The sequence below is a fragment of the Podarcis gaigeae genome, assembly GCF_964106915.1.
Source record: "Podarcis gaigeae genome assembly, chromosome: 17".
In the NCBI taxonomy this organism is placed as follows: domain Eukaryota; kingdom Metazoa; phylum Chordata; class Lepidosauria; order Squamata; family Lacertidae; genus Podarcis; species Podarcis gaigeae.
Window position 1 is genome coordinate 24,068,841 of NC_139694.1, and position 21,914 is coordinate 24,090,754.

A 21,914-nucleotide genomic window follows, 5' to 3' on the forward strand; every position below is an offset into this window, starting at 1 on the left:
TGGAACCCTGATTGTTTGGAAACCTTCATGCACACAGTTGTACACATGAGGACTCTGGCACTCCTGACTGTCATAATGCTTCTATGGGTTTCTGCCAGAGGGCTACTGAACACATCTCCTCTCTCATGTTGATACTACAGGAACGATAGAACCCGAAGGTGGCTTTGATCACCCAACTCAGAAAATTGTACACAAAGCCACACGAGGAGTCAATCCCTTTTAAAAAATTCTCTGGACTTGGAAGTTCACTGTATTAGAAATTGTGCACAAGCACTACATACAGAATACTTCCATATAGTTTCTCAATAGAGAATCATCCATCTACTCCACCGAGGATGAAGCATGTCTGAGACTTTCATGCCCTTTGCACACAAGACAAAACTGCCTAAACACTTTCCATTCATCATAGTTCCCTAGCCCCTAAACCTATACAATGCCCTTACCAAATACTCTTACCAAGAGGCACCTCTACAAAGCACAATATTTTCATATAAATTATCCACAAAACAATAGAGGTGCTAAAGCAATCCTTGTTAACCCTTGCTCCAAACTGTAAAAACTGCCCTTGCAGGCAAAAAACCTTCTAAAATTTGGTTCCTTCCTTCTGAAGGAGGTATCATGCCTGCAAATTTCATATACTTCTGCCAAAAATAGATAAGTTCTAAATGGCTCATTTAAAAAGCTCAGTCTGTAAATATAACCAGAACAGCTTCTCTCACCCACTATTGGTATGGTATTGAGTAGGCATTATACACTAAGAATGAACCACGGGGTGGGGCTGTGGGTTAAACCACAGAGCCTAGGACTTGCAGATCAGAAGGTCAGTGGTTCGAATCCCCACGATGGGGTGAGCTCCCATTGCTCGGTCCCTGCTCCTGCCAACCTAGCAGTTCGAAAGCACATCAAAGTGCAAGTAGATAAATAGCTACTGCTCCGGCGGGAAGGTAAACGGCGTTTCCGTGTGCTGCTCTGGTTTGCCAGAAGTGGCTTAGTTATGCTGGCCACATGACCTGGAAGCTGTACGCCTGCTCCCTTGGCCAATAAAGTGAGATGAGCACCGCAACCCCAGAGTCGGTCACAACTGGACCTAATGGTCAGGGGTCCCTTTACCTTTATACACTAAGAATGTTCTACCTTGTCTGCAAATTTCTTTTCTTTTTTTTATAATATTTTTTATTAAGTTTGTAAAATACAGAAAAAAGAATAAAGAGCATGTTATGAGAATAAAATAAAAAGATTACAAATTTTCTTGTTCTTTTTTCCAAATCTACTGGACTTCCCCACATCCTCCCAACCCTGCATTCTCTGTAAACATAACATCAGCAATTTGTTAACTTATTTCATTACTTATTGTATCCTTCGTTTTATCATGTTACCCAATTTCAAATGTGTTATAACCCGAATCATGTGCATTTTCATTTAAACACAATAAAGTTATTTCCTTATTCTATCTCAGACTTCTTGTGCCTTAATTTCCATTTCTTTAGTTTAACATTACTGAAGCTAGAGTTTCCTAAAAGGTGCATTTTTTAACATTCATACAGCTTATAGTGTTTTTCCAGATAGTCCTTAAATTTTTTCCAGTCCTCCTCGATTGTTTCTTCTCCCAGGTCTCGAATTCTGCCAGTCATTTCGGCCAGTTCCATGTAGTCCATCAACTGCGTGTGCCATTCCTCCAGTGTGGGTAAATCTTGTGTCTTCCAATGCTTTGCAATCAAGATCCTTGCTGCTGTAGTAGCATACATAAAAAAAGTTCTGTCCTTCTTAAGCACTCTCTGGTCCACCATGCCCAGGAGGAAGGCCTCTGGTTTCTTAGGTAAGGTAAATCTAAATACCTTTTTTAGTTCATTATGAATCATTTCCCAAAAGGCCTTCACTTTCGGGCAGGTCCACCAGAGGTGAAAGAATGTCCCTTCCGCCTCTTTACATTTCCAGCATTTATTATCAGACAGGTGATATATCTTAGCAAGCTTGACTGGGGTCATGTACCACCGGTATATCATTTTCATAATGTTTTCCTTCAAGGCACTACATGCCGTAAATTTCATTCCGGTGTTCCATAACCTTTCCCAGTCTTCAAACATAATGTTATGCCCCAAATCCTGCGCCCACTTTATCATGGCGGATTTGACTGTCTCATCCTGAGTATTCCATTTAAGCAGCAGGTTATACATTCTCGAAAGTAGTTTACTTTTTGGTTCTAACAATTCTGTCTCTAGTTTCGATTTTTCCACCTGGAATCCAACCTTCTTGTCTACTTTAAAGACCTCTTGAATTTGTGCATAATGCAACCAATCTCGCACCTTGTTTTTTAATCCTTGTCTGCAAATTTCATCCAATCCTTTCCAAAAGAAAATGTGTGGTTGATATATATAGCCCAATAAAGAATGGAGAGAACCCAAGCTGAACATCATCTGAAGTGATGTTCAGGTTTGGACTTGAGGTGAAGCAGGTGGCCCCTGAAGCAGTAGAAGTAAATTGTTTCCCATTCCAAATTGTCGGATTGGTGCCTGAACTGGATCTTATATTTGGTGCACACCCGTAACTAAATATCAAACCAATTTATCAGTATCTGTCTTTTGACTGATTACTTGACTACCTTACTATATTTAAATACACTTTTGCTTTAATGAACAGGGCCAGGGCTGGCATGGAGTTGAATGAAACAGCCTGCACATAGCAAAATACCTTGGGCCAACGCTGTCACCAAAATATCAGTAAAGACACATTTTGTATTATCAGTTCTTTCTTATTTCTTCTCTTGTAATGAATACATTCAGAAATGCTGGGCTCAACACATGCCCATGAATACTACACTCATAGATTGTTGTTTTAAATGTTTCTTCTTCAAAAAAACCAAAAAAACAAACACAAAATAATGGGCATCTGTGCCATATACACAATGAAAGCTAAAACAAAAAGAGCACAATTGCCCAAATCAGGCATGAAAGAGAAACTCACTTAAGCAGCCATTTTTGTATAATACTGACTACTTCATAGCCTTAGACAATTTGCTTGCTTGATACCCTACAGTTGTAAAATATCTTATTTTTCCATGTTGTGGAATGATTTCATTCTTGCAAAAATTACAAGCTATTGTTTTCAAAATCTCCAACTTTTTGGCCCCAATCCACAATGTCTATATCAGCAACACCGTAAGTCTGTAATGATAGAAAAAAGAATAATTTATTTCATGGCAACTGTTGATTTCCATCCTCCTCCCTTTACGCTTATAAAGTTGGCAATAAAGAGAACCTTCTACGAGGAGATGATGGTTCCAATAAAATAAGAAAGGGGGCCAGGATGAAATGTTGAACCTAGGTCACTTTTTTCTTATTATTGCTGCCTGTATGTTTAAAATTTAAAGAGTTTGGGGCAAATCCCTGTGGCCTGATAAAGATTCCAGTTCTCATTAAGGTAAAGTCTAATATCTAGTGCTGTGCGAGTGGTTTTGTGAGCATCATGAGTGTGATTCAAAGTTCAGTGAAGCCAATGAATGAATCCCATTTAATGTTCATCACACTGGGCCCTGCATCAACACTGCCCATGGGTGTGCTTTTGTTGGGGGCTCAGTCACAGTGCTTCCCACCCATGGGTCAGTGTTTATATGTAATATATTATTAAAGGGACGTGGGTGGCGCTGTGGTCTAAATATCTGAGTCTCTTGGGCTTGCTGATCAGAAGGTTGGTGGTTCGAATCCCCGTGACGGTGTGAGCTCCTATTGCCCTATCCCAGCTCCTGCTAACCTAGCAGTTTGAAAGCACGCCAGTGGAAGTAGATAAATAGGTACCGCTGCGGTGGGAAAGTAAATGGTGTTTCTGTGCACTGGTTTCTGTCACGGTGTTCCGTTGTGCCAGAAGCAGTTTAGTCATTCTGGCCACATGACTTGGAAAGCTGTCTGTGGACAAACGCTGGCTCCCTCAGCCAGCGAGATGAGCGCTGCAACCACGTAGTCGCCTTTGACTGGGCTTAACCATCCAGGGGTCTTTTACCTTTACCTTTTATATGATTAATAGCTCCGGCAGACAATGATCTGGATTAAACATGGCCACAACTTTCTTGATTATATATGTAGGTGGGATATTGGCCCAGCCATTGGGGGTGGGGTATATCCATTACAGCCTCCTGTTAGAGGACTGGAACTGCTGCAAGGTGCTGCCAGGATTAAGGCCTCTCCAAGTGGTGCAGTGGATTAAGGCCTCTCCAAGTGGCGCAGTAGGGACGCAGGTGGCGCTGTGGGTTAAAGCCTCAGCGCCTAGGACTTGCCGATCGAAAGGTCGGCAGTTCAAATCCCTGCAGCGGGGTGCGCTCCCGCTGCTCGGTCCCAGCGCCTGCCAACCTAGCAGTTCGAAAGCACCTCCGGGTGCAAGTAGATAAATAGGAACCGCTTACCAGCGGGAAGGTAAACGGCGTTTCCGTGTGCGGCTCTGGCTTGCCAGAGCAGCGATGTCACGCTGGCCACGTGACCCGGAAGTGTCTCCGGACAGCGCTGGCCCCTGGCCTCTTAGGTGAGATGGGCGCACAACCCCAGAGTCTGTCAAGACTGGCCCATACGGGCAGGGGTACCTTTACCTTTACCTTTAAGTTGGCCATCCTAAGCTGTGGCTCATCTGGCGCACGCTTTGCTTCAGGACAGGGACATCCACTGACACCCCATTAACAGGGTGCCCTGAAAATGCCTCTGGATCAGTACTGGGTGATCTATATCAGTCAATTTGCCTACAGGGAAATTCCTTCCTGGCTCTGAATATGGCAGCCATTTGCAACCTTAGCAAGGTCGGGAGATACACGGGAAGCGAAATAATGGTTAAATTGTGAATGAAAGGAATGGAACATTGCTAAAGCAGCAATTTGAAAAGCAGAAAACATTTTGAAACACAATGAAATGGACCTGGAAAATAAGAAATGTTAACAACAAAGGGAGTGGGGTTTGCTTCTCTCCCAACTGTACTGAGTTAGGACACTGCTCCCAGCTTTTATGCCTCACTGGCTGTGAGGGCACACTTGCAGCCAATGCCCTCTCAGCCAGCAAGGCATGCCCCATCCCCAAGGAGGAACATGTGTCTGAGTTTGCAAGAATTGTGTGTGTTTGTGTGTGTGTTTGCATATGTCCATACAAGAGTCCTCAGAGGGAAAGTTTTCATCTTTCCCTTCCTTCCTTCCTTCCTTCCTTCCTTCCTTCCTTCCTTCCTTCTTTCCTCTCATTAGAATCACAGCATTCTTGCTGCTTAAACTCAACCACCCTGGAACAATATTATACACAAGGAAGGTTGAAACCCTATGCACATTTATTGGAAATAAATCCACAGGACTTGCTCCTGAGCAATTAGACATAGGATGAGACTGAGAACCTACAGATTTGAGAATAGCGCTGTGCTAGGCATCAGCCAATTTCAAACTTCCGGATAATGCAGGCTAAATCAATTCAAAGTGGGGGGATTTCGAAGCGACCCTAAAAATGTGGTACCAAAATGGCTGTCATTACAAAGTCAACTCAGTCCCCCATCATCTATTCCATTTAAAAAACTATATGTGAAAGGAATGAATTACACGTTGAAATGGGGAAGACATTTCTTGAATTCTCTGCTCAGAACTGTGTCATTCTATTAAAATAGCATTTTATATAAGGAATTATTATTAATAGCCTTGTAATAACAAGCAATTATAGTTCAGGTATAAAACCATAATATAGAAGCAATCATTTTCCCCAATACAGGAATTGGGTAAGTAATAAAAGCTATGATTACGAGTACAAAATTACCTTGGAATACTTATGTATATTCTTACCATACCTACTGTACAAAGCTTAATAATTAAAAATGATAATTTCCTGTACTTTGCTCTTAGTGCCTTTGTTCACTTGTTGGAACAGATGATCAGGGATATAAATACAGTATGTGGGCAAAACAATAAATCTTTCATAGTTTTTCGCTTAAACCATGTGGAAAAATGGGCTTTTCTCAACGTAACTGGAAAATAACTTTGCATGTAAAATGTACCTGCTAGGTAAACTGTAACAAACTACATTTAATATCAAAGTTACAGTGTCATCAAGGTTTCTTTTAACATTGCATTTGTGTTTCTTTGTGCCTGGTGTATGTACTGAATATAATTGTACCACCTTCTGCTTCCATCTTCATCACGCTTCCCCTGCAGGGGCGTAGGAAGGGCGTCGGGGGAGGTGTGGTTCACCCCGGGTGTCATCCTTGGGGGGGCGGTGACAAAATGGCACACCGCGGGGGTCGGCACTTACCACAGGTCCTGGCCTGCAGCGTGCCAGAGCCATGCATCTCTTCTGGGAGTAACTCGGTGGTTTGGGGTTCCGCAATGCCCGAAATGGCAGCATGGGGCTTGTGTCTGCCAGGAACCGCATCGCCCCCCTGGTCAGATCGCTGCAACACCCCCTTGTGGTGCCCCTGTGCACAAATCGCCGTGGCACCCCTGTGGGTGAATCGCCCCACTTCCGCCACTCCGGGTGCCGAAGCAGCTAGCTATACCCCTGTTCCCTTGGAGTAAGCCTCATTTCACTCTCAAGCAAGTCATGTACAGAATTGGACTATCACTTATTAATTTTGTTTATCCAATCAATCTGTTCAAAAGTATTGCTGAAAACTATAGATCATCACAATACAGAGTAGAATCAGGAGATAAATACAATATGTCAAAACAGTATATCACAAAATGAGTGGGGAACAGCAAAAAAAAAGTAGATTAAGCATTATCACTGGGAAAAAAACACAGCAAACTCTGGTAGCTGACCCTTCAAATGGCATAATTCCCAAGTCCTGTTCAGCCTCTTACTGGTCGAGGTTTTCATTTATATTATATTCTCCTTTGAATTTGTAGGTAACTATGGGTAGTTACCGTATCTATTTTCTATTTACTTTGTGAAAAAAGAAAAAGGAAAAGGTGGGTACCAGTGATCAATACCTACAATTTCATTCAATTGTACCATGATTTTTCTTCCTAAAGTAATCCTAAAGCAGCCGACATTGGATAAAAGGAAATGCTACTATTTCAAGAGACAAAAAATATGAAAAGAAAATGCTACAGTGTTCTGATAGAGTTTCCATTCAATATGTAAGAAAATATCTGTCCTGTTAAGGGACAATGCAAAGTTCATAGACTGTGTATCAATAAACGGAAAGGAAATAAGAAAATACTTCCCATAATTTTAGTCAAGAAAGTCTGCTTCTGCATATTCGTCTTGTTCAGTGTAGATTTTGCCATGCCTTCTCCAGTGGAAAGATATGTAAGCTCTGAGGGGTTTCCAGCTGTAAACTGTATGTGTACACACACGTGTGAAAGATATGTTGAAAAGAATAAAAGTCACCTAAAATATTTACAAATTAATAACTGAAGTGTGACTTACCAGTGGTAAGGGTGTTTGAGGCTATCAAAAGGGATGCGGGTGGCACTGTGGTCTAAACCACTGAGCCTCTTGGGCTTGCCCAACAGAAGGTTGGCTGTTTGAATCACTGCAATGGGGTGTCAGTTGACAGCTTCTTCTTCAGATGAACATTTGCAGATTTTCCCGGAACACATTCATAATTTCCCTCCTTTTCTCAACTTTCTGTATTTTCTGTCCATGCTAATAAATGAGTTCACGGGTTAGAAGGCTAGAGAAACAGAGAGACTTTCAGGCATGTCTTAAAGAGGTGGTAATGTTTATTCTTGCTTCTTCTTCTTTTTAACAAGTAAGATCAGATGACCAAGAATGCTAAATACCAGCATTTGATTCCATTACTGTGTGCTTTTATGAAATGCCATTAAACATATTTTACAGAACCAATACCTCACAAAAGGGCTCTCTGTATTAGTGGGGAATAAGAATCAGATAAAACAATATCTCCACTCTGTTCTCTCATAAAAGATAATTTCCTTCTCCAATACTTCAATGTCACCAAAAGTCAATGTAGATTAATGAATCTGAGAGCGAGAAAATTCCTGTTGTGGGAAATATTTCTGCCATCATGTTCTACAGAAGCCCTGATTAAAATGCATGACCCACATAACTTTCATATTTTCTCTGTTTGAACACTGGTTCTTCAGGACAAAGAGAAAGGGGGAAAGGAAGGAAAGAAGGAAGGAAGGAAAAATTGCAAATTAAATCAGGGATAAGCACTGTCATGCTGGCAGAGACAAGTTCAATACAGATGATTTATCTACTTAGACAAATGAAATCAGTGTCAGTTCATCCTTCTGAAATGTTCTGATGCCTTTGCGAAAAAAGAAGAAGAAAAAAATTAGTTGTAGGCAAATGAAATTTTGCTTTGGTTTAATTTCCCCAAAAGTTTTGTCAATTTTGAAAAGGACAAGAGTTTTCTTAGGTCAGCCCAGCTAGCTAATCTTTCCAAGCAGCTACATGTTACTCTGGCAGCTAGGCCTACATTTGAAAAGGATGCAAATTTCAAATGTCAGAAAAAATTATCCAGCAATATTACTACCAATGGCCTGTGCAAAACCCTTTGCACTCATAACATGCAATGCTTTTATGAAAAGAACAACAACCATTGAGCTGGTCGATTTATTCCAGAGCGGCACAGCACACATACCTTTCTCTCTCCAATACCCTGATGTTATCTCAGAATGGCTGTAGTACTGAGAATTGCCAGCAATTTTTTTTATTCCTAAATAAACTCCAAAACAAGGGAGGGGGCGGTGGAAAATGTCCTCTGCCTCCCCCATCCCCAGCCATATAGTTGGCGGGGCACAGCTGGTGGGCATGCAGGGAAAGGGCAGGCTGCTGGCAAAGACGCGCAGCTCCCCCACTCTCTAGGGCGCCCCTGAGAGGTCGGCACCCTGGCGCCACGAACCACGAAGACCAATGGGAAAGAAGGCTCTGCCTTTGCTGTGTGTTTTCTGTGAAAAGCAATGCATTTTGATGTTCTGGACAATACTTTATGAGCCAAAAAAGGAACACTATGGCCAGTGTCCCCCATTCTGAAAGGCTCAGGAGTTGTACAGAAAATGGATGATTGAGGTATGTCTCCCTCTTTTTTAATTAGACTGGGTAGTTTATACCTGTCTTCACATCCGCCTCACAAAGACTTCTGCTTAAAGTTGTCCTTTAAAAGGCATTCAAGGTTTCTTCAGAAACACTAGCATGAGGTGAAAGGAAGTGGTCTAGCATCCTATTGGTAAAGGTAAAGGTAAAGGTACCCCTGCCCGTACGGGCCAGTCTTGACAGACTCTGGGGTTGTGCGCCCATCTCACTCAAGAGGCCAGGGGCCAGCGCTGTCCGGAGACACTTCCGGGTCACGTGGCCAGCGTGACATCGCTGCTCTGGCGAGCCAGAGCCGCACACGGAAACGCCGTTTACCTTCCCGCTGGTAAGCGGTCCCTATTTATCTACTTGCACCCGGAGGTGCTTTCGAACTGCTAGGTTGGCAGGCGCTGGGACCGAGCAGCGGGAGCGCACCCCGCCGCAGGGATTCGAACCGCCGACCTTTCGATCGACAAGTCCTAGGCGCTGAGGCTTTAACCCACAGCGCCACCTGCGTCCCTATTGGTAGAAGACTCAAATCAGGTACTGTAGAAATTAGCTTACATGCTATCTCCAGGACTGAGATACAAAGACTGAATGACTGGTTTTATAATAGAAACACAAGTACAGAAGGAAGCTGACTTGCAAGTCTATCCACTGAGCTCCAGGAGATGTGGCAAAGGGTTAAATTAGATTGCATTTTCTTTATTTTAAATTCATAAACCAGTGACACTAGTGATAAATAAGCATCCATCAAGTAAAACAGTCTCACGCTGCATAACTGCCTCTTTGGCTCGATACATTAGAAAATGAATAGATGGCATTTGACTGAAAGGTCTGTTTCAAAACTGCAAGAGGCATCTTTTTAAAGCTGCAAAAGGCATCTTTTGTCAATTCATAACTTCTCTAAAAGGGTATATTTACATTTCGTAACACTGTATTCTCACATAATAAATTACATGTGAGTTAGGCGAGAAAGCAAAGCTTTAGAAAGGGGTCATGTGTTTAAAGATAGACTCAACATCTGCTTACCCTATTTATTTAAAATATCGAAATGGCATGGGGATATGGGGAAGAGCTGTAGCTCATGCAGGCAGAAGGCCCCAGGTCCCAGGTAGTGGCTGGAAATGTCCACTGTCTGAAATCTTCAACTCTCTTGTACAAGATAAAAACAAAACAAAACTATGAACATAGCCAATTAAAACACTGCTCTAGCAATCCACAGTACAGGCCAGAAGGTGTTAATTCAGAATAGACTAGCCAGAAGAATGGGGAAAAAACTCCCAACATGTAAGATACGTAGGTTTACAATACATTTGGACAATATGCAATCTCTATACCACCAGGGTACAATCTCAGACCCTCCAAGCATCCCTAATTTCCAGGGACATCCCTGATTTAGAAAAACAGTCCCGGTTTCTGATTTGATCCCAGATTGTCCTGCTTTTACTTGGGATGTCCCTGTTTTCACTGGAGAAATGTTGGAGGGTATGGAGTTATCCGACCCCTGAGCCATCTGAAAGCAATCCTGTACAGTGGTACCTCAGGCTAAGAACTTAATTCGTTCTGGAGGTCCATTCTTAACCTGAAACTGTTCTTAACCTGAGGTACCACTTTAGCTAATGGGGCCTCCTGCCGCCACCACGCCGCCACCGCACGATATCTGTTCTCATCCTGAAGCAAAGTTCTTAACCTGAGGTACTATTTCTGGGTTAGCGGAGTCTGTAACCTGAGGTACCACTGTATAGTGAAGACGTCAGGCGAACTTCCCTGGGGAGAGCATTCCACAGTCAGGGAGCCACTGCAGCGAAGGCCCATTCTCGTGTTGCCACCCTGCTGACCTCTCGAGAAGAAGGTACATGAAGAAGGTCCTCAGAAGATGATCTCAGGGTCCAGGTAGGTTCATAAGGGAAGAGGCGGTCCTTAAGGTATTAAGGTCCTGAGCCGTTTAAGGCTTTATGGGTCAAAACCAGCATTTTGAATTGGGCCTAGAAACTAATCGGTAGCCAGTGCAGTTGGAAATAAGGTGAACATTGTGTCTGTGGTATAATATCTGTAGCGGTCCATGCAAGTCAACGAGTAATCTTCACTTTATTAAGTGATGATCATGCATGTAAGAACCAGTCCTTATATTAGGCATGGGGGAAACCTCTGGCCTCCATGTGTTGTTGGTCTATGACTCTCATATATCCCTGACCAGTTGCCATGCTTCTGGAGATGCTGGCAGAGTCCAAGAACATCTGTAGAACTTAGGGGTCTAAGTCTAAAGGGCGTATCTGGTAGTGTCATGATAGAAGATTTAAAATGGGTCTTTCCTGTCTGCCCAAAGTTCAATGCATTTCTTGAATGGAGATTTATATTTAGATAGTTGGTCTGCAAACAGGACACTCATGTCCTTTTATTGCTGAACAACACCTAGCAAATTTAGAGCTTATTTGGCGAGCAGGAACTTAAATAGTATACAAAGTACAGCTGAGACCATTATTGACTGAATATAAAACCTTGCCCTAACATCAGAAAGAAAAGTCTTCTCTTCAATGGGACCGCAGCTCTTTGAAAACCTGGAGAGGAATCTTGATCTCAGCACGAGGCTATTGTTATCTCTAATTTTTTTAAAAAAATATTTTCTGCTAGTGATTCTGATGGATATTTCAATATTTTCTTTGAAGACAATGCTATTCAATAACCTTCATTCACTCTCACATGCACCTTTATACACACACACATGTTTATTTTATGTTAAAGTACAAAAAGAGAGACACAGGTTATACAGTAGTTAAGGTAACTTTCAAATATTCAAACCCTTTGTTCTCAGACCTTAACACATGTCTTAACTGACCTTCCTTTTATTGCTTTTGATACTATTGACTATGGGATCCTCCTAGACAAGGCGTAGCCAACATAATGCCATCCAGATGTTGACAGATTACAGTTCTTGACATCTCTGACCATTAGCCATGTTGACTGGAGTCCCATTTGCTATCCCTATCCTAGACCTTACGGCAGGGACCAAAGCACCAAAGTGATCAGTTCCTACTTTATTAGAAGAAAATGTAAAGTTACAAAAGCCTGCATTTCAAAATGACAGTCAATCAAAAATACATCATCCTCATTCCACCCCCCATCCCCCTTCCCCAAAAAGAAAAAAAAAAGAAAGAAAAAACAACAACAAAAAGTAAAGGGAGCCCTGAACATTAGGTCCAGTCGTGACCAACTCTGGGGTTGCGGTGCTCATCTCGCTTTATTGGCCAAGGGAGCCGGCGTACAGCTTCCAGGTCATGTGGCCAGCATGACTAAGCCACTTCTGGCGAACCAGAGCAGCGCATGGAAACGCTGTTTACCTTCCCACTGGAGCAGTACCTATTTATCTACTTGCACTTTGACGTGCTTTCGAATTGCTAGGTTGGCAGGAGCAGGGACCGAGCAACGGAAGCTCACCCCTTTGTGGGGATTCGAACTGCCGACCTTCTGATTGACAAGTCCTAGGTTCTGTGGTTTAACCCACAGCGCCAACAGCTGTTAATAAAAAGCTAATTGCATTCTGTGACTCCTGTGTTCTCCTACCTTGTGGATGACCTGGGCTCCCTTGGCAGCTCCCTGACACCCCTTGGACTGGTTGTAAGTAAGATGTTGGGCAGGTGGGGCCTGACTGAGGGCAGATTGAGGTTGGTGGGGCAGAGCCCTATTTGTCCAAATGGAGCATCCTTTACCAAGTGCAGCTTGCTGTGTTATATTAACATAGAATCCAGGGAGACTGCTTCCAGACAGAACCCCTGTCCCCCACTCTCTGTGGCATCCCTGTGTGTGTTCTGCTTTCATGATAGGACAGGCCAGTTACTTCACGGCACAGCTGTGTTTTGAAATGGGGTTTTCATAAGTCATAGTTCATGCCCTCGACTTTTATGATAAACCAGCTTTATTAGTTTCACAATAAATTATAGTTTTGCACTGGTACGTCCCCTCCCCCAGGAAAAAAAGACTGGTTTGCACTCTTTCACACAAAAGAGTGCCTTTGAAGGTAGTTCAAAGTCCTGATAAAGGTGATCTCCAATGTTTCTAATTGCCAGTTATGATACTACTGTGTAATGTGCTGACTACTGGGGTTCTTTGAAGTCTTTTTCCTATCTGAGACATGAAAAACTCTACAAAACTTTCACTAATTGAATTAGAAGATATTCACCATATCAAAAAAATTCTTTTCTGTTATCTAAAGTGAAGGTGATAGGAATGACCAATTTTATTCACTGGAAGCTCCACAAAAATCGGCTGGAATATAACCCCCACACCCCTAAAAAAAATCCCACCCCTGCTGTTTCCACATATAAGCCTGAATGGCCTTGAGTAAAATAATAAGATACAACCTGAAAACTACTATGCTTTATTAAACAGCCCTCCCAAAGTCAGATAATTATTGATCCACAAATGGCCCATCAAGGACCTTGAATGACCCCAAACCCCCTGATACACTTAAGAGGGATATTATTGCTGCTGCTACTGTTATTATTATTATACCACCCTTCATTTGAAGATCACAGGCAGGGAAGATCACAGACTCATACGGAATATTTATTTCTATTTAAAACTGAGACTGACCCACCAAAAAATAATAATGCTATTTTGGGTGTTCTGGATTCCACAATGTTTTAAGAAGACAATGTTGTTCCATTCTGATAGATGATGAAGGTGTATGCTATTGGTGCCTCACTCAGACACACTGTGTGGGTTTGTCCAGTGAGATTTCCTTTCTGGTCAGAAGTTGTTACCTATATTAATTTTGCATTGGCAAAATCCTTGATATTTGCAGATGTACTTCCCGTTGTATGGGGATTATCTACAGACAACAAAAAATGAACTTTATGAGCCCTTATGGTTGCTAAAACTTTGAGTCTGGAAGCATGAATATTCGCCAACTTTTATACAATGGACTAAAGACCTTAACAAACTTGTTACATTTAAAAGTACCTTTTTTATATATAAACATCCATTTTGATTGGATACCTATTCAGACATTTGGATAGTGTATATTGATTGGTTTGTGTAAATTGAGATGGTGAGGTGGGATGGCCATATATTATTTATTTTGTGTATCATATACACTCGGTTGTGTTTCTAGCACCTATGATACATACAGCTAGCGTCAGTTCTGGGGTAGCCACTTAAATGTCACAAAAAAAAATTCACAAAAAATGAAAAAAGAGGACACATATTTGTATACAATCTGCATATGCATTTTTTTAAATAGAAATGGACATATTTTTTAAAAAAAATGAGCAAGCCTACTCAGACATATAATCTACTGATATATGCATCTTTTTAATTATTTCTGGTTTTATCTTTGTTTTATGTATACTGTTTATGGAAATTTTCTAAATAAGCACTGCATGTATTTTTTCTAAGTGAATGAATAGAACAGCACCTTCCCCCCTTTCTTTTTAAACTTTCCTTTGCTACTGTCTCAAGAGCAGCTCCTACGACTGCAAGCATTGGCATTGCTACTCCTAGTAGTTGTCAGCATCGCCCTTGAGCCAGTGCCACTAACTGGACTCATCTACTTCAGCCCCGACTGGGCTAGGCGAGCTGGGTAGCACTTCCAGAGACCACCTTCTGCACAGGAACAGGTCAAAGTGCTGTGGACTCACAGCTTAGAGTTGTGAGCACCAGATTCACTCCAACAAGAAGACAGTCGTCACACAGCAGAGTACAGCAGAGTATAGCAGAGCATAAACAACTCGGAGAGCAGCTCTGTAGAATATCTTCTTTATTCTATCTACAACTATTATACAACTATATACAGAGCTTAATGAGGTCCAAGCATAAATCAATGCTGAACCGCACTGAGTGCCTGCAGCTGCTCTTAGCAGCAACCTTATCTCTACACACGATCTCCAACACTCAGTCACTCTCTCTCTCCGACACTGACTGACTGACTGACTGACTCTTTGATGTGGTGCTGGAGCAGAATAAGTAGAGAGCAGAACACTGCTCCTCCTCTCTGGAGAATCAGCAGACTCATCAGGAGATTCTTGGATATGGGAGGGGTGAAATCTCCTCAGTAGTAACCTTGGTGGGAATTTCTGCCTTTTCTTCCTGGAGTTAAATAACGGGCTGAAATCATAATGCTTTCATTGGTACACAACAGATCAGAATTGTGGCAGAGTTTCTCCCCCCCCCCCATAGATGCTATATACACAAGCAGGGAATGGTACTTTCAGAGAATAATGGAATACCGTATTATCTTCAGAATGGCAGTGATTGACTGGAAGGAGGACAGGAGATTTGGCAGTCCCAGTTTATTGGCTTAGTTAAAGGAGACTGCAGCCCACGAAGACATTTGTCATTTAGTAACGGCTTGTATGGTGAAGACAGCATATGGTCAGGTGAGTTGAAATAGATAGATAGATAGATAGATAGATAGATAGATAGATAGATAGATAGATTCTTTATTGTCATTACACAAGTGCAACATTGCACAAGTGCAACGAAATTGGATGCCATCCCTTAAAAACAACAAAAGCAACACAACAACAACAACCAAACAAACCACATTCCAGCCACACCCACACCCACACCCATCAAACTCCCAGGTCACACTATCGAGTTACTGCATTTAAGAAGGCCACAGCTCTTGGATAGAAACTATTTTTCAGTCTATTTGTCCTTGACTTGATGTTTCTGTATCTCCTGCCAGAAGGCAGTAGTACAAACAGACTGTGTCCCGGGTGAGATGCATCCTGCAGGATATTGTTTGCTTTCCTAAGACAGCGGGAACCGTACAGTTCTTCCAAAGATGGGAGGGGATGACCAATAATCCTTTGGGCTGTGGTTATGACCTTCTGGAGCACCTTCCTCTTCCTCAACACCCTCTACCCTTGGAGCTTTACAACAAGTATTGATGTCACGCCACCCAATATGCTTTTATTACGAGTCTGCAGTGGCAATTTGAATGCGGCAATCTTTGGTCGGTTGGCAGAGATGGAGAAACGTCCTAAGCTCGCCGCCCCCGTAAAAGTTGTTTGACAGGGATTTTAAGATGCAGAAATAAACGCACCGGAGGCGACCTTTGGGCTGTCATTTGGCACCCAATAAACCCGCTGTAAATAATTTATGTTTCGGATGTTTATGTCGTGGGAAAGGGGAGTTCAATTTGCAACGTGCATACATCTTTATTACAGAGTGATTCATTGGAATCCGGGGTTTGCGATTACCTGGCTCATGGAAGGGTCAGTGGCCGTAAAGCCGTCACAGAAGAAAATCCAGCAAAGGGGATTATTTATGCGGCAAAAGTGCATCACTTGTGGCTATATAAGCAGACCAAAGTGTGGAAATAATGACTGCACTGATAATGCAAATAGGTCCCGGCAAAAGGCGAACATCAGCATCTTTGATGTTATGGAGCCTGCATGAAATCATCCCGGTCTGCTGTTGTTGTTTTCATATCTACCAGAGATGTTCAGTATCCCCGCAGGCTTGAATTGTTTTTTTCCTTCTTATTCAGCCAGGGCTTCTGGATCTTGTAACTTATTGATAGCAGACGAATTAGGAAGGCGCAGCAAGGAGCAGCAGGAAGAAAATGTTTGTTTGTTAGTTGAACAAGACTCAGTCCAGCAAAATGATGCTGTTGGCCTTTAATGCCAAGTTAAAACAAACAAGAACACCTCTCTTGTATTTGTGCCACATATAAGGCATGCATGTGTTTGTGTTGGGCCAGCCCAATGCATGCTGTTGCCTGAAGCAGAGCAAAACACAGTGATTTCCACCCCTACTGTCTTTTTCGCTCTTTAGGACGCACCCGACCATAGGACGCACCTTGTTTTAGAGGGGGAGAACAGGGGAAAAAAATTCTCCCCCTCTCTGCTCAGTGCCCCTTCAGCGAAGCGGCAGGAGAAATGGAGCCCCTTCCATTTCTCCTCCCGCTTCGCTGAAGGGACGCTGCGTAGAGAGGGAAAACTGTGCAGCGCCTCTCCATCGAAGCGAAGCCTGGAGAGCAAGAGGGATCGGTGTGCACTGACCCCTCTCGCTCTCCAGGCTTCAGTGAAGGCAACCTGAAGCCTTCGGAGCGCAGCAGGAGTTTCCACTGTGCTCTGGAGGCTTCGGTTTCCTTTCGCTGAAGCCAGGAGAGTCCTGCTCTCCTGCTGCGTTCTGAAGGCTTCAGGCGGCTTCAGCGAAAGCAACGCGAAGCTTCTGGAGCGCGGTGGGAGTTCTCCCTCTGCGCTTCGGAGGCTTCGCGTTGCTATCGCTGAAGCCAAGGAGCCTGAATTTGCTCCATAAGATGCACACCCATTTCCCCTTAATTTCTGAAGGGGAAAAAGTGCATCTTATAGAGTGAAAAATACGGTAAATAAATTTTCATTTAATATTGAATTCCATGTATGCATCACCTCCCATAAAATACCTCAGAGTGATACCACAATTAAAACACACACCTGCAATAAAAGCATTTGCACAATTTCATTGATCAAACCGCTACAGCGATTGAATTTTTTTGGGGGAAATCATATAGGATTTTTTTTCCCATATCCAAGAAAGATACAGACTGGGATAAAGATCTCCACTTAAAAAGGTTTGTTGAAAAAGAAACCTCTTCAATAGGTCCCCCAAAAACAATAGAGATGGCACATGTCTGATCTGTACCAGCCCAGAGTTCCCAAGGTGCATAGTGCCCAAGGTGTGGTAATTTGACATCGGGGGCAAAAAAGAGAGTGTCCCACCAGCACCTCTCTCCCCGTGGCTGATGCAAACAGCCTTGTATGTTTGATTGATCCTTGCAAGTGGAACTTGTTGATTAGTACAGACAGCAAGCACAAGGCAGAAACTAGGGGAGGAATTCAAGGTCACACGAAGGTGATCATTCTATCAGGGTAAGCATTTTGGCTTGCTAGATGGAATGGTCTATCCAGCTCCCTCCATGCTGTTCTGGGGATTCTCCTGACCTCTCAAAGCCAATTCTGGGAGGTGCAGTGGGTTTATGGGAGGGGGAGGGGAGCAAGGGTAGAGATCCATTGGAGAAATGCAAGACCTTGTTCAGGGCTTCATCTGATGGAACTCATCAGTTGAATCCTGCCCACTGAAATCAGTGGTCCCCAAATGATAGAATATCTGCAGTTTGGCTATGGTGACAGTGAAAGTCAGAGGATATCCAAAACAGAAAGTACAGAAAGAATGGACAATCTTTAAAGAATACTTGGGAAACTATTGTAATAATAAACATCTACTGGCAGACCTAGAATGATTCTTGTAAAATAAGAAACATAATGTTTTCATTATCTGATAAAAACAAAGAAAACAATACAGTAATTTGGAACTGTGAGTCTAATCGGAAGTTAAATGTATTTATTTATTTATTAAAATTCTTTTCTTTACTAATTTCTTTCTTCTTCTTTTCTCTCCCTTTCTTAGTTTTCTTCTCTTCTCACTTTCTCCTTTCAGTTTCTTTTTCCCCTGATCTGCTAAGAAAGAGATAAAGTTAAATATGAAATGTTGACTAACTCGAAGTGACGTTTTGCAGTTTGTTAACTATTGTTAAAGGTAGTCAACTGTAGCAAATAGTGAATTGATGTATTAGTTATTGTTGATTTATTGTTATTGTCGAATCTTAAATAAAAAACTTACTTAAAAAAAGAAAAAAGAAATCAATGGTCCCCACAAAGGTCCATTGATTTTAGTGGGTCTGAGTAGAATTCAGTTGGACAAGTCTTTTTTGTGGGAAAGTGGGTCAAGGTACACCAAGATCACTAACTATTGCTCCTACTGTGATGCCCCTGGACTTGTGTGGCAGCCATTTACCTATCTGAATAGCTGTTTTTTTGTGGTTGTGGGATTTCCAAGCCAGTTTCCCCATACACCTTGATGAATATATGAAGATTTAGAAGATCTCTCATGACTGGCCTTTGCTTAGTCTCACTTTGCCTTTTGGTCTCTCCTGGGGTATTTTAATACTGGATGTTTGTAGGACCATTTTATGAGACTGGCAAGCTGTCATGTTTGGTGCGCTTTACATACAGAAAAAAGTTTATTATTTGCTGTTGAAGACTACCCAAGTTCTCATAGACAATGTTTGGACTTGCACAAATGTCTATGTGAACTAGGCAACCACATCATTTTGTGCCAGGAACTCTGGAATTATTTCATGGGGGAAATTATATCGCCCACTTTTCTGGAAGCAGCAAAACTGCTATTTAATCATTTTGAACCACGTTATAATCAGCCACTCAGTTTCTTGCACTGAGTAGCCAATAAAGTGTTTTGCATTAGTGAGATCCACTTGCTTGAATAAAAATGAGAAAATTCAAGGCTATTGATCTGGCTGCCTTCAAATTAGGTTGTCAACCACTGTATATATGAGGACCACACTGGCTTCAGCTAACTCTTGTTACAATTAATTGGCAACAGCACAGAGATCACTAATAATACCCCTGCTATCACATGCAATTTGTTTTATAATAACTCTGTGATCCAAGTCAGTTAGTTCTTTGTACAGCTGACCAAATTGCTTTGCAGAGTTCATGTTTTCATTTCAATAGTTAATACCCTTAAGCTCCCAGCAATTACTCCATAGGATGATATATTTGTCATGCTGCATTAAAACTACACATCTGCGACTTCTCAGGAACTCTCAAGCATGCACCCTTAAAAACAGGTCTCAATGAGTTGGCTGCCTTCCAAAGAGCTGCTACTTATCCCCAAAGATCCCCAAAGATTTATGTTAATATGTTTTGTCAGTGGTCAGTCTCGTAGAGTTGGAAAAAGAAAGGGAGGAGGAAGATAGAAAAATCAAAATGTGTGGACACTTTTAAACTACTACCGAGAAGAAGTGGTTTGCAAAAGCTTTCTGGCAGCAGTGGCAGACCCGGGATCTCAAATTTCAGTGCCACCCTTGCAACACCAAAATTCAGTGCTCTCCATCTCTTGCTTCCCATTCTGTGTCATAGTTGTGGTGCGTCCTGGGGCAAACCCGAGGCTCCATGTCCAGTACAACCAAACCGATCGTGCTCCCTTAAATCCATCTCTGCTGCCAGCAGCAGCACTGCTGCTTACTGGGAGCCAGATGGGTGAAGTGACAGTGAGGTTGGGGCCATGTAGGCACACCAGAGAGAAGACCAGATTAGCTCTGCCAGTACTACCCAGGACAGGATGGTGTTGTGCAGAGTTGTTAAGGCAGCAGAGAGCATTGTTGGCTGCCCACTCTCCACCTTAGAGCAGATTTATGCCACAAGGTGCCATAGGAAGGCACTGGACATAGTAAAAGATCCATCACATCCTGGTCACTGTCTCTTTGAGCTCCTGCCGTCGGGACGGAGATACAGGACGATGAAGACAAGAACGAGCCGTCTTAAGAATAGCTTCTTCTCCAGAGCGATCTCGGCCCTGAATGGGAAGCCTGGACTTTGAAAGTCATCTAATCTTCCTTGCTGTATTATACTGTATTGTTTTAATTAGTGTTTTTATAGTTGTTTTGATTTTGTGTGGAGTGCCCTACCTGGGTGGATGGAGCAGCCAAGTAATTTCGTTGTCCCCGAGAGGGGGCAATGACAATAAAGATATTATTATTATTATTATTATTATTATTATTATTATTATTATTATTATTATTATTCCTGCACAGCTCTGGCCTCACTGCCTGGCCCCTCCAGGTAAGTGGCAGTGATGCCTTTGGCGGGAGGCTATTACTGCAGCTCTGCCACCCTGGGTGAGCCACTTTTGCTATGGAGCTGTTGGTTAAACCACTGAGCCTAGGGCTTGCCGATCAGAACGTCGGCGGTTCGAATCCCCAAGAAAGGGTGAGCTCCCATTGCTCAGTCCCTGCTCCTGCCAACCTAGCAGTTTGAAAGCATGAAGTGCAAATAGATAAATTGGTACCACTTCGGCGGGAAGGTAAACGGCGTTTCCATGCGCTGCTCTGGTTCTCCAGAAGTGGCTTAGTCACGCTGGCCACATGACCCAGAAGCTGTACGCCGGCTCCCTCGGCCAATAAAGCAAGATGAGTGCCGCAACCCCAGAGTTGTCCGCTACTGGACCTAATGGTCATGGGTCCCTTTACCTTTAATCCCATTAGCATCAATTGAAAATGGTGGTGACTATAGAGCTTTCTAGCAAATACAATCCTCCATCTATTGTTGCTGCTTTGCTAATTAGTAGGAACATTTGCAAGATTTGCGATGAGTATTGAGCCAGGCATTGAACTCAACTAAGCTTGACTGTGATAAATATTTATATGTGGAAAGGACCAGTGTTCAGGGATAGAGCTTTGGCTGTAGATGGGCCCAAGTTCAATCCCCAGCACATCTTGGTAGTCCTGGAAGCAGTGGCGAAGCGTGCGGGGCCACAGGGGTGGTTGCACCAGAAACAAAATGGTTAGGGGCACAAAATTTCAACACCCAGTGCTGCCTCAATACAGCCGTGTGCTTCCTTTGCTGGGCTCTGCTGAATACAGCTTCTCCATGCGATCCAGGAAGTGACACAATAACTCTTCTTCTCTTATCTCTGCAGCTGCACAGCCCCAGGCACTGGCAAACCACGCTACACCACTGCTTGGAAGAGAAACCTGTCTGAAATCATGGAGAGTCACTGCCAGTCAGTGTAGAAAATTGACCAATGGTCTGGCTTTCTGTGGCAGCTTTCTGTGTTGCGTGTTGAGGTCCCCAAGCCACCCCCCAAATAACTCACAACACACACTTAATTTTTGTTTAAGGTTTTTGGCATAATTTTGGCCACAACTTTATTTAAATACAAAACCGTGAGTGGTTGTTTAGGCATTGGTTAAGACTATCTGTCCCCCCGCCTGGGGACAGAACTGACCTCCGGGCACCACCGAAAGACAGTGCGGAGGAAAGCAAGTTGGGGAGAAATGGAGCTGAGTCACAGACCCTCAATTCTCATCTGCATGCTCCCCGAAGGCTTGCCGGCCCCAGTGGCGTAGCGTGGGGGGTG